We start from the raw sequence: 12523 nt of genomic DNA, 5'->3' as shown, positions 1-12523 counted from the left end.
GTCAGGTAAAACCTGGCGCATTAGCTGTTTCCAGTCCTAAAGCCAGGTTCAGCCATTTACTTGTCTTATGTCGGCTCGCTTGCGATCAGATGAGCGGGGTGGAAACATTTGAGATGTGTCCTTAAAAACACGTTTCAAAGTGCTAATTTCAGGCAGCGCCGATGGGGATATTTAACCAACAGCTGGTTTTAACTGTAACGCAGTTGGTTTTGGCATACATTTTAAAAGCGGATACGCGGCCTATCCAACCGTCACGCACACTGCCCATATGCGCACGGAACACGACAGTCCAATATGCTATTGGTGGCTGTGTAATTCGTATTTAGAAACATAAAAAACAAATGTTTTTTTTTTCCTATTTCATTTGATTTGATTAAGCATAGCCTCCCTTGCTCTCAATAAAGGCTTATTTATTTTTTTGTCTGACCAATGCAGTCGCAAAGTAGCCAAGACTGTCGATTAAGGGTTTGGCTCCCGGAAATCTTAATCACCAAACGCTTTATGAAAATATCAAGTTTGAGATGAGCAAAACAGCGAGCTGACATTCCATTGTTATCTATGCATTGTAAGGCAGGCCTATATTATTTTAGCCATGCAGGTCCCGTTTTGGACTTGCGTACGTGTCCATGCCCATCGTGAAACGAGAGACGAGTCCCTCGGTGAATACCAGTGAACCTCATATTTAGAAGTATCTGTAACTTGTAAAAAACGGCTTGTTTTCCCCTTCGTATGTCCAAAACACAAGTCTTCCCTCAGGACTACTATTACAACGAATGGTTCAACAGCAATCAGTGTATTTCTGTATACTGACGATTGTATGATATTATTACATTTTTACATGTATTTGTTGTTTTAAAAACTAAACCGATTTTTGTTCAATTTGATTTACAACCCAAACCTACGAGAACTATTCACTTTCCTGGGATTAAGGAGGCAACGTCCGAGGGGCACTTGCAATGCAATTTCTGGAGATGTGTGAATGCGATCTGATCTGTAAAATGGTTCATAGAACATAGAACATTATGTTCATGGAACATAGGTCAACTTGGAAGCAGTATAATGGTGAGTGGACATTCTCCCATTCGCTTTACCGTGAAAAGTTTGGATGTGCGTTTAACTCTCCCTAGTCGCCGTCGTTTTAATATTTCACGCCCACGGGGAGATGGTGCCTGTACGTTTTTATTTATTTATCCGTTGTTTTACCAGGTAAGTTGACTGAGAACACATTCTCATTTGCAGCAACGACCTGGGGAATAGTTACAGGGGAGAGGAGGGGGGGGATGAATGAGCCAATTGTAAACTGGGGATGATTAGGTGACCATGATGGTTTGAGGGCCAGATTGGGAATTTAGCCAGGACACCGGGGTTAACACCCCTAATCTTACAATTAAGTGCCATGGGATCTTTAATGACCTCAGAGAGTCAGGACACCCTTTTAACGTTGCTTCCCAAAGACAGCACCCTACACAGGGCAGTGTCCCCACTCACTGCCCTGGGGCATTGGGATATTTTTTTTCTTTCGACCAGTTGGAAGAGTGCCTCCTACTGGCCCTCCAACACCACTTCCAGCGATAATGCAATTTACAGTAAACCTATCCCCTATATCAGTGTAAATGCTATTGGAGCCATTGAAATGACTTAGAACAACGTGGACTGCAAATGGTTTCAAGTTAACGTATTTAACGCAAAGACAGGTCTACATGTTGTTATTTGTTTTCTAGAAGCCGTTTAACAAACTATAACGGACTAACATTGGATTTGGAGTTGATTCCAAGGCAATACATAAAAGACCGTAAATACACAAAATACACTAATATTTTGTCATGGCGCACGTTCTGATTGGCCAGCGCTAATGCCAGAAAGTGCGCCGATAATTGTGATAGTGAAAAGAGCACTATTTCTGACACACCCCCAAAACCAATAGCGCGACCCGCCTGCGCTTAGACTGACCATTTACATTAGGTTTGTTAAAATGGAGCCCTAGATGTCAGAGCCATGGATTTACGGAGTATTGTCAGGCATTACATGCATTTGTGCAACGATGCAAATGCGTCTCCATGTATTTTAAATACATATTACGTGACGCTAAATATATTGAAATGTATGTTTTCCTATGGGCTGGGTCACCACATCAGGCTCCAGATCAGTTGGGTTATTTCGAGGTACTGTTGATGGCTGAACCCTGCTGTGGACCTACAGCCCCCGGAACATCCTGCGCAATGCAAATAGCAACTGATGAATTAAGTATGAGGCAACAAGGCACGGAAAATGTCCTCCCTAGTAAACAACGAGCTGGAGAGTGGGAGGGGGGGGGGGGAGCAATCTCGGGCTGTAAGAGAGAAAAAACAGACAAAAGAGAGAGAGGGACAGAGAGAGAGAGAGAGAGAGAGACTGTTTCATTATTCAGTAGAACAAGGAGTCAGTGTGCTGCTGAGCGGTAAAAAAAACAGATGATGGAGGAGAGGAGTGTGTGGTCCCCCAGCCCCCCATCTCTATCTGCCCCCCTCTTACACTGCAGTTACACCCTGAACCCAGAGCTGGGAGAGGAGGCCTTCCCAGCGGTAGGTGCTCTGCTACCTATCACTATCGCAATGGGGAACGTAGAGCTACACGGAGCTACATTTATCTTTAAATCAGGACACTGCATGGGGTTAAGAGAGAGCCTATTTGTTTGTGTGCTTGGGTGTGTACTTGTTAGGGTGTGTGTGTGGGGGGAGGAGGGGGTGATTGTGTGCGCATATGTGTGTATGCAACATGCAAAATTGCAAATTGAATGCACATTCTTTGAGGTAAAGCTACTTTCCATTTGAAAGTACTCAAAACTGGCAGAACTGATATGCATTGATATTATGCATCCCCACGGTCCACATTATGCACGGCTGTTTATCCACACACACGCGCATAACCCTAACAGGCAGGTCTTCTGACTGGGTCTCATTCCAATAGTTCAATGCTTCCATCTGCCCTTGTTCCACTCTTACTTGCAGATTCGATAGGAATTAGTAAGGGAAGACAAAAGGGCAGATATGATGGAAAATGTTTCTGGAATGAGGCACGGCCTGAGACTTATACAGGTCTTATCTGTACTCCTCACCCCACAGACATAGCAGATGAAAATAAACAGTTCCCCAGTTTCCTCCATGTTTTCCATCCCAGAGGGCGAACAGCGTGTTCCAAGAGCAGTTGTCTTGAATTTGGAATACATGTTTCTCAAATGCACTGCTCTCTCGATATGTGTGTGTGTGTGTGTGTGTTTGTGTTTGTGCGCGTGTGTGTGTGTGTGTGTGTGTGTGTGTGTGTCTGTGTGTCTGTGTGTGTGTGTGTCTGTGTGTGTCTGTGTGTGTGTGTGTGTGTGTGTGTGTGTGTGTGTGTGTGTGTGTGTGTGTGTGTGTGTGTGTGTGTGTGTGTGTGTGTGTGTGTGTGTGTGTGTGTGTGTGTGTGTGTGTGTGTGTGTGTGTGTGTGTGTGTGTGTGTGTGTGTGTGTGTGTGTGTGTGTGTGTGTACACGGCCTACATTGAACGATAGGTACAGGGGGACAGATAGAGTTGGCACATGGGAGAAAGAAGGACAGGCAGAGGCGGGAGAGATTAGTGTGTTGTCAGCCCAGAGTTGTCTGTCTGTCCCCATCCTTCAGAAGCCCTGCCCACCAGATGAACTGTCTGCCACCACATCTCATAGGACTTCTGATGTCTTTTATTTGTCCGACATAAAATAAGATGAAAAGCAGAACAAAGACTATCCAAAAAGCCCCTTTCTGACAGAAGACGTTTCCAATAGCACAGTGACAGTATCAATGTATTGCAGTGCATGTCACTCCTACATTTGGCATCACAGTCAACACATAAAAAAAGAGTTGGCATATATAGAGAGTTGCCACTAGGCTCATAGGAGAGGATTGCAATTTCCACAGTTGCTTTCCCCATATGCCACTGTACTGGCTTGTATGTATATATTCATCACTGGAACTACACTCTTTGGCTTCTGCTCTTTTTCTTTCATTCTCTCCGTCATCTATTTGAAACGTTGTCATCTCTTTCTTTTTTGAAGGCCGTAGAGGAGGATGGGGGTAATGAAGACAACAAAATACAGCTTGAACTCTCCTTCCTTCCGACTTTCTTTTCTCTTTCTTCTCTCTCTGTTTTACTATCCGGTCTCTGATATTTCCCACTGATAACCATGCAATCTCATCTGTTAGTAATAGAAGCGCCACTTTGACCGCCTGCAGTTAAATCTGCCAGAGAGCGAGAGAGAGAGAGAGAGAGAGAGAGAGAGAGAGAGAGAGAGAGAGAGAGAGAGAGAGAGAGAGAGAGAGAGAGAGAGAGAGAGAGAGAGAGAGAGAGAGAGAGAGAGAGCGAGAGAGCGAGAGAGAGAGAGAGAGAGAGAGAGAGACAGAGAGAGAGAGAGAGAGAGAGAGAGAGAGAGAGAGAGAGAGAGAGAGAGAGACTCCCACTAAAGCCATGCTTCCTTAGTGGTCAACACACAGAGAGGAAGACTAAAATGCCACACACTCAATATTGTCAATCCATAACGTTGCTTTAAGGAAATCATTTCTAGTAAGAACTAACCAATTGGAACATTTGGATTCTTTGGGGCTATAAAATGCAATCGCAAAAAAAAATATTTATTAAGAAACCCTTGAAAATACAGTGACTCAAAGTCATCAATTATACACGTTCTAAGAAAATATGTTGAAAAGGAAGCAAACAAACACAAGTGATATAACCAGAGCATAAATAAACAAGCGGGGGCTTGACTGGCCTGCCGTGTTCTGCGAAACGCAACGCTACAGCAGCTGCACAATACAGTTAGTGAACCTTGTCAGCGTTTATTGAAGATGACACCGTCTTTAGAGCGCATCTCACTCGCCCACACCCCCTCTCTCTTGAAAACAAACAGACAGAAATAGACACACACAACGAGAACCGCGCGCGCGCGCGCACACACACACACACACACACACGCACACACACACAGTCCTGATGTATCCGCGGCGTGTCTCTTGTCTGCCTTCCTGTGTTATAAAGGATGAGATGTATGTGCGTTTGTAATGACAGCCATAACCGTTCCAGTGCTGTTCCAGACTGGGCCCTCCTCAATCCCACTGTCTGCTGGGACAGCTACTTCACAATAGCTTTTATAGCTTTAGCACTGATCATTATCACCTCATCATCGCCATTACACTGAATAATGTGGCCTCAACATGCTCTCACACAGACAGTGAGACAAAGAGAGAGAGAGACAGTGAGACAAAGAGAGAGAGAGAGACAGTGAGACAAAGAGAGAGAGACCGTGAGAAAGAGAGAGAGAGACAGTGAGACAAAGAGAGAGAGACAGAGACAAAGAGAGAGAGAGACAGTGAGACAAAGAGAGAGAGAGAGAGAGAGAGAGAGAGAGAGAGAGAGAGAGAGAGAGAGCGTGAGAGAACGCGAGAGAGAGAACACGAGAGAGAATGTGAGAGAACGCACACACGCGAGAGAGAGAGAGAGAGAGAGGGGAGAGGGAGAGAGAGAGAACGTGAGAGATTACACTGAATAATGCTGCCTCTACATGCTCTCACACAGACAGTGAGACAAAGAGAGAGAGACCGTGAGACAGAGAGAGAGAGACCATGAGACAAAGAGAGAGAGAGAACGTGAGAGAGAGAGAACGTGAGAGAACGCGTGAGAGAGAATGTGAGAGAACGCACGAGAGAGAGAGAGAGAGAGAGGGAGGGACGGAGAGAGAGATGGAGAGGGAGGGGGGGGGAGAGAGATGGAGAGGGAGGGAGGGAGGGAGGGAGGTGGCTGTAGTGGCTGTAGTGGTGGTGTGGTGGTTGTAGTGTCTTGGCTGTAGTGGTGGTGTGGTGGTACTAGGGTAGTGGTTGTAGTGTCTTGGCTGTAGTGGTGGTGTGATGGTAGTATAGTGGTGGTTATAGTGTCTTGGCTGTAGTGGTGGTGTGATGGTAGTATAGTGGTGGTTATAGTGTCTTGGCTGTAGTTGTTGTAGTTTGGTGGTTAGGGATCAATACAGACTGATCCTCATTGCTGACAGCCCATTTCACATCCCTGTCTGGTCTGTTTTGTCTGTCTAGGCACAACAGATATGTGCTGACACAAAGAAACACTACACTGTGCCCTGTGCAATGTTGGTGTGCATGTGTTCCACACAAAAGCTCTTGCTCCTATATTTACATAATGAGATTTCATTTGATGCATACGTGCACACGTACAAGTGTATTAGTACATCTGCACTGTGTGTGTGTGTGTGTGTGTACAACATGTTTGTGTGTTTGTGCATGTGTACATGTGTTTGTGAGTATTCATCTGTGTTTGCATGCAAGTGTGTGTGTGTGATCTTGTGTGTGTGTGAGCGAGTGTGAGAGGACATAGCCAGTAGGGTGGATATAGATGTCCAGACAGTATTTGTAGAGGGATTGCTCTGATGGTCTGGGTGAGAGGCTGCAGCAGTAAGATTACCAAGGCTAGGTGTCTGGGGTGTAATGCCCTCCATCCCTTCATTAGAGTTATTTACTTCACCAAGCACCACAGGACACACACACACTATAAATGCATTAACTCCACTGTGGCGTGTCGGTGTGTGTGTGTGTGTATGTTCCATCCAGGAATAATTACAGAGAGATTAAAGCTGGAGATGTGTTGGGCAGGGTCAGTGAGGGCCAAACGCACACGCGTTCAGCCAGAACATCAGAGTAGAGAAGGGCATTGGTGTGTGTGTGTCACTATGGAGCACTGCATACATACGCATGTGTGTGTGTGTGTCTAAATATTTGTATATGTCAGATGCAGATGTTCATTCCCCCCATGGCCAGTCTGTGGGGTGTGTCCCATTCTCGCTCCTCCACCCATCATCCATCCCACCATCCTTCCTCGCCGTCTCTCCCATCATCCATCCATCTCTCTGTTGCTGTCACACACAGTTTCCTGCTGTTCAACACTTTGGTCCATTCACAGGGAAGGCACGCAATAAAGAGCCACTTAAGACATTGACAAAGGAATATGTACACAGTCTCCTGTCTAAAACAACTGTTCTGTCTGTCATTGACCACCGAGAAAAACAGCCAGTAATTGGACAGTGTTTAACGAGCAGCTTCGGATCATGAATAATTCGTTGCTTAAACGGACACTTCTGTCAAAAGCATCACGTTTTTCCCAGACATATATTCATGATATTCATTTCGGGTAAGGTTTTTGTTTCATAACAACTAGACCAGGCTTTTTGACACCCCCATACATGCATTATAGCAGTACAACCCTAACCCCTGCCATATGCATTCACAATGTAGCCTAGGACAAGCCTGTTGTGCCCTCTCCTGTCATCTCCTCTCCTCCTCTCCTGTTTCAGACATTTTATTGAATAGATTGCCATGCGTGAGTGATCGCACAGTAGAACCAACCTGAGAGATCTACGATGGCAGACATTGCAGCCCCACACCTCCCTCCCTCCCTCCTCTCATCAAACAACAAATTGACTTACCAATAAACCTCGCCTTCTATACCTCTCCCTCATCGCGACCCTTCACCTTTACCTCTTAACGACTAATACAGGCTTTGAAGTCTCATTCACTCCAAAAGCGAAAGAGGAAAATAGAGGAGAATGGAGAGAGAGAAACAGGTCAGATGGTAGCCAATCATGAGAGAGGAATTACATACGCGATTGAATGTAAATAACAAATTGATGCTGAAAGGCTTTTTATTCAGCCCTTCAGTACGGGAGCGGGTCATTGTTTGGATTACATCCAACACAGAAGCATCTTTAGATCTGTGGCGGCCCAGACAAGGCCCTATGGTATACAACAGCTGTCCTCTAATGATCAACACTTCCCCTGATGCTGCTTACTGTGAGATGACTGAAAACACAATGAGTTATGCAGAGGAGATTCCCTCATGAAAGAGCTACACATACATACATACACACACACACACTCACACACACACACACACACACACACACACACACACACACACACACACACACACACACACACACACACACACACACACACAAACATATATAGAGTACAAACATGTACATACACAAACATACACATAGAGTACATACATGTACATACACATACATACAGTACATACACATACAAACATGTACATATATGTACATACACAAACATAAATACAGTACATACATGTACATACACATACATACATACAGTACTTAAATGTGCATACACATATATACAGTACATACACAAACATACATACAGTACATACATGTACATACATACATACACACAGTACATACACATACATACAGTACATACATGTATATACACATACATACATACATACATACATACATACATACATACATACATACATACATACATACATACATACAGTACATACACATACAGTGCATACATGTACATGTACATACACATACATACACATACATACATACAGTACATACACATACATACATACAGTACATACATGTACATACACAAACGTACATACATGTACATACACATACATACATGCACATACACATACATACATGTACATACAGTACATACATGTACATACACAAACATACATACAGTACATACATGTACATACACATACATACATACACACAGTACATACACATACATACAGTACATACATGTATATACACATACATACATACATACATGTACATGTACATACACATACATACATACAGTACATACACATACATACATACAGTACATACATGTACATACACAAACGTACATACATGTACATACACAAACGTACATACATGTACATACACATACATACATGCACATACACATACATACATGTACATACAGTACATACATGTACATACACAAACATACATACAGTACATACATGTACATACACATACATACATACACACAGTACATACACATACATACAGTACATACATGTATATACACATACATACATACATACATACATACATACATACATACATACATACATACATACATACAGTACATACAGTACATACACATACAGTGCATACATGTACATGTACATGTACATACACATACATACATACATACAGTACATACACATACATACATACAGTACATACATGTACATACACAAACGTACATACATGTACATACACATACATACATGCACATACACATACATACATGTACATACAGTACATACATGTACATACACAAACATACATACATTACATACATGTACATACATGCATACATACATACAGTACATACACAAACATAAATACAGTACATACATACATACATACATACATACATACATACATACATACATACATACATACATACATACATACATACATGTACATACAGTACATACATGTACATACACAAACATACATACAGTACATACATGTACATACACATACATACATACACACAGTACATACACATACATACAGTACATACATGTATATACACATACATACATACATACATACATACATACATACATACATACAGTACATACACATACAGTGCATACATGTACATGTACATACACATACATACACATACATACATACAGTACATACACATACATACATACAGTACATACATGTACATACACAAACGTACATACATGTACATACACATACATACATGCACATACACATACATACATGTACATACAGTACATACATGTACATACACAAACATACATACAGTACATACATGTACATACATGCACACATACATACAGTACATACACAAACATAAATACAGTACATACATACATACATACATACATACATACATACATACATACATACATACATACATACATACATACATACAGTACATACATAAACATACACACAGTACATATATGTACATACACAAACATAAATACAGTACATACATGTACATACACATACATACATACAGTACTTAAATGTGCATACACATATATACAGTACATACTTGTCCGTACACAAACATACATAGGGTACATACATGTACATACACAAACATACATGCAGTACATACATGTACATACACGCATGCCAAACACACAGACACACGCACATGCACTGATACAAACACACTCACGCACCAACACACACACACTCACGCACCAACACACACACACACACACACACACACACACACACACACACACACACACACACACACACACACACACACACACACACACACACACACACACACACACACACAGTGCTGGGATGATACCAGTATGACAAAAATGAAAACACGAAGCAGCCCAAACTCTTTAGTTGTGTAAAAACTTGCTGTATGTAACATATTGTGTGCTATAGCTTGAAAAAAGAAAAAAAAGTGTGACTCTGGATGACAACATAATGATGTTTATTTCCAACATTAGGGCTGTATTCCCAAAGAAGTTTAAACCCGCTTTGTGTTTTGTCTCTTGCCACGATACTAACCAGTACCGCGATACTGGTATCATCCCAGCCCGAACACAAACGCACACACATGCACCCAGCCACTAATGTACGCGGCAAACACAAATCAGCCGCTAACATCATTCAAATGTACTGTCAGATAAAAGATCATATATTTTTGATGTCAAAGTTGAGTGTTCTGCCTGAGGCGCTATTCGCTGTTCTTTGTGCTGAGGAACCCTTGTAAATTTGACAAATAAGAAAGCTTAAATGTGCTGTGATGGACAGAGCCCATCACCATTAATATTTCACACAGATAAACAGACTTGCACTCCTTCTGAAAATACATTTATTTGGCATACAAGGTCTGATCTGACTCCCAACCTCAGTCATTGTATCAATCAATGGGTCTCTTAATCAAAAAGATACCATCGTCTGCTGCCTATGATTAGGCAGAAATGCACACACAGATTGACTAGCTGACACACGTATATGAAGCCGCATGCAAGTGCTACAGCCTATAACGTTTACACCCCATGCTGCTGGAAACAGGCTAGATTAGCCGCGGAGACACTTCTCTCACAATCTAATTCTCACTTGCTATTTTGTCTCAATCTCAACCACTTTAAATTCCTATTCGCACCATTCTCTCTCTCCATCAGCCTCATTTTCTCTCTCCCCCCATCGTTCTCACTTCAGTTTCTCGCCTACTATTTCAGTTACATGTTCTTCACTCCCCACACGGACTATTCTGTCACTCATTCGAGACGATATCACCGTTTTTCTTCAATTACCATTTCCCTCCCCAACCTTTTTTTCTCTCTCCCTCTGCTCCTCTCCTCTCCTTCTCTCCCCCTTTCTCCTCCCTCTCTCTACCCTGTCCCCGTCTCCCTCTCCTTCCTCACCTCTCTCCTCCCCTCCCTCCCTTACTCGCTCTCTGTGTGAAGTGCGACATTTCGTTTTCTCCTCTGTCAGCACTTATAGGCTGCAGCAGAGGCAGATCCTGGCGGCGCTCACCGTGGAAACCAGGGCCTGAGTGACAGCCTGTCCGCTCCAAAACAATCCACTCGTTAATCTAAATGCAGCTATGCTCCGCTCACTATCTCTGCCACTTAACTCCCTCTACCAAGCTACACAAACATATAGACAGGCACGCATAAATGCCTAATATCAAATCTATATTATCCATGTTTTGGAAGAAGGAATCATTTATTCCCATTATTCGTCTAGGGCAGTGGTTCCCAAACTTTTTATAGTCCCGTACCCCTTCAAACATTCAACCTCCAGCTGCGTGCCCCCTCTAGCACCAGGGTCAGCGCACTCTCAAATGTTTTTTTTTGCCATCATTGTAAGCCTGCCATACACACACACACACACACACACACACACACTCTCTATACAATACATTTATTAAAAAGTGAGTTTGAGTTTTGTCACAACCTGGCTCGTGGGAAGTGACAGAGAGCACTTATAGGACCAGGGCACAAATAATAATATTATAATAATCAATAATTGTGCTCTTTATTTAGCCATCTTAGATATAAAACCTTATTTAAATTGTGACTAAATCACCACAGGTTAATGTGAAGGGTGTGCTTGTTGGGTTGTATTGGAGAGAGTCTCAGACTTAAATCATTTTCCACACACAGTCTGTGCCTGTATTTCGTTTTCATGCTAATGAGGGCCGGGATTCCACTCTCACATTGGTACGTGGTTGCAAATGGCATCAGTGTCTTAACAGCGTGATTTGCAAAGGCAAGAAACTCTTGAGAGCAGCCCTATAAAGAAATCTGGCAGTGGCTTCTGATTTAATTCCATTTTCATAGGACCGCCTGTTGCAATTTCAATGAAGCTCTCTTGTTCAGATATCTGTAAGTGGACTGGAGGCAGGGCATGATTGGGATAACGAATCCAGTTGTTTGTGTCACCGTTTCGGGAAAGTACCTGCGTAAATTGCGCACCCAAACTCACTCAGGTGCTTCGCTATATCACATTTGACATTGTCTGGAAGCTTGAGATCATTTGAGCACAAAGAAAGTCATACAACGATGGAAAGACCTGTGTGTTGTCCTTGTTAATGCAGACAGAAAAGAGCTCCAACTTCTTAATCATAGCCTTAATTTTGTCCCGCACATTGAATGTA

At 42.6% G+C, this 12523-nt stretch overlaps 1 protein-coding gene across 3 annotated transcripts in view; it reads right to left on the bottom strand.

The window, feature by feature from the left end:
* Positions 1-12523, bottom strand: part of LOC118361381 (cadherin-4-like) — a 351441-nt gene that overhangs the window by 122747 nt on the left and 216171 nt on the right. The window lies entirely within an intron of this gene.

This window comes from Oncorhynchus keta, chromosome 28, assembly GCF_023373465.1.
Source record: "Oncorhynchus keta strain PuntledgeMale-10-30-2019 chromosome 28, Oket_V2, whole genome shotgun sequence".
Lineage (NCBI taxonomy): Eukaryota > Metazoa > Chordata > Actinopteri > Salmoniformes > Salmonidae > Oncorhynchus > Oncorhynchus keta.
This window is presented reverse-complemented; position numbering and strand designations above follow the sequence as displayed.